Raw genomic sequence first — 2,500 nt, forward strand, 5'->3', positions numbered from 1 at the left:
AATGTTTAATCCATGCGTAAACATGACGTTTATTAACGTTTTTAACATTAAAAAAAATTACAAAAATTTATTTTTCAAAAAAAATGGAAAAAACCGATTCGTCGGAGCGAGGTGTCCAGCCCGTGCGGTAATTCCAGCAGGCGAATCGGACTTCCCGAAATTTTTCTAAGTCCCACGGTCGACACCAACTTTTTTAATAAGCGTTTTAAAATTATTTCAATGTTTAATCCATGCGTAAACATGACGTTTATTAACGTTTTTAACATTAAAAAAAATTACAAAAATTTATTTTTCAAAAAAAATGGAAAAAACCGATTCGTCGGAGCGAGGTGTCCAGCCCGTGCGGTAATTCCAGCAGGCGAATCGGACTTCCCGAAATTTTTCTAAGTCCCACGGTCGACACCAACTTTTTTAATAAGCGTTTTAAAATTATTTCAATGTTTAATCCATGCGTAAACATGACGTTTATTAACGTTTTTAACATTAAAAAAAATTACAAAAATTTATTTTTCAAAAAAAATGGAAAAAACCGATTCGTCGGAGCGAGGTGTCCAGCCCGTGCGGTAATTCCAGCAGGCGAATCGGACTTCCCGAAATTTTTCTAAGTCCCACGGTCGACACCAACTTTTTTAATAAGCGTTTTAAAATTATTTCAATGTTTAATCCATGCGTAAACATGACGTTTATTAACGTTTTTAACATTAAAAAAAATTACAAAAATTTATTTTTCAAAAAAAATGGAAAAAACCGATTCGTCGGAGCGAGGTGTCCAGCCCGTGCGGTAATTCCAGCAGGCGAATCGGACTTCCCGAAATTTTTCTAAGTCCCACGGTCGACAACAACTTTTTTAATAAGCGTTTTAAAATTATTTCAATGTTTAATCCATGCGTAAACATGACGTTTATTAACGTTTTTAACATTAAAAAAAATTACAAAAATTTATTTTTCAAAAAAAATGGAAAAAACCGATTCGTCGGAGCGAGGTGTCCAGCCCGTGCGGTAATTCCAGCAGGCGAATCGGACTTCCCGAAATTTTTCTAAGTCCCACGGTCGACACCAACTTTTTTAATAAGCGTTTTAAAATTATTTCAATGTTTAATCCATGCGTAAACATGACGTTTATTAACGTTTTTAACATTAAAAAAAATTACAAAAATTTATTTTTCAAAAAAAATGGAAAAAACCGATTCGTCGGAGCGAGGTGTCCAGCCCGTGCGGTAATTCCAGCAGGCGAATCGGACTTCCCGAAATTTTTCTAAGTCCCACGGTCGACAACAACTTTTTTAATAAGCGTTTTAAAATTATTTCAATGTTTAATCCATGCGTAAACATGACGTTTATTAACGTTTTTGACATTAAAAAAAATTACAAAAATTTATTTTTCGGAAAAAATGGAAAAAACCGATTCGTCGGAGCGAGGTGTCCAGCCCGTGCGGTAATTCCAGCAGGCGAATCGGACTTCCCGAAATTTTTCTAAGTCCCACGGTCGACACCAACTTTTTTAATAAGCGTTTTAAAATTATTTCAATGTTTAATCCATGCGTAAACATGACGTTTATTAACGTTTTTAACATTAAAAAAAATTACAAAAATTTATTTTTCAAAAAAAATGGAAAAAACCGATTCGTCGGAGCGAGGTGTCCAGCCCGTGCGGTAATTCCAGCAGGCGAATCGGACTTCCCGAAATTTTTCTAAGTCCCACGGTCGACACCAACTTTTTTAATAAGCGTTTTAAAATTATTTCAATGTTTAATCCATGCGTAAACATGACGTTTATTAACGTTTTTAACATTAAAAAAAATTACAAAAATTTATTTTTCGGAAAAAATGGAAAAAACCGATTCGTCGGAGCGAGGTGTCCAGCCCGTGCGGTAATTCCAGCAGGCGAATCGGACTTCCCGAAATTTTTCTAAGTCCCACGGTCGACACCAACTTTTTTAATAAGCGTTTTAAAATTATTTCAATGTTTAATCCATGCGTAAACATGACGTTTATTAACGTTTTTAACATTAAAAAAAATTACAAAAATTTATTTTTCAAAAAAAATGGAAAAAACCGATTCGTCGGAGCGAGGTGTCCAGCCCGTGCGGTAATTCCAGCAGGCGAATCGGACTTCCCGAAATTTTTCTAAGTCCCACGGTCGACAACAACTTTTTTAATAAGCGTTTTAAAATTATTTCAATGTTTAATCCATGCGTAAACATGACGTTTATTAACGTTTTTGACATTAAAAAAAATTACAAAAATTTATTTTTCGGAAAAAATGGAAAAAACCGATTCGTCGGAGCGAGCTGTCCAGGCCGTGCGGTAATGCCAGCAGGCGATCCGGGGTACTCGAAATTTTTCTAAGTCCCGACGGTCAAGAGTAAACTTTTTCATCACATATTTCAAAATTTTTTTAATGTTTAATCCACGCATAAAAACGCAGTTTATTAACGTTTTTAACGTTGAGAAAATTGACAAAAATTTTTTTTTCACTGAAAATGGAAAAAATGTATCG

This window comes from Nomia melanderi, unplaced genomic scaffold (genome assembly GCF_051020985.1).
Source record: "Nomia melanderi isolate GNS246 unplaced genomic scaffold, iyNomMela1 scaffold0240, whole genome shotgun sequence".
In the NCBI taxonomy this organism is placed as follows: Eukaryota; Metazoa; Arthropoda; class Insecta; order Hymenoptera; family Halictidae; genus Nomia; species Nomia melanderi.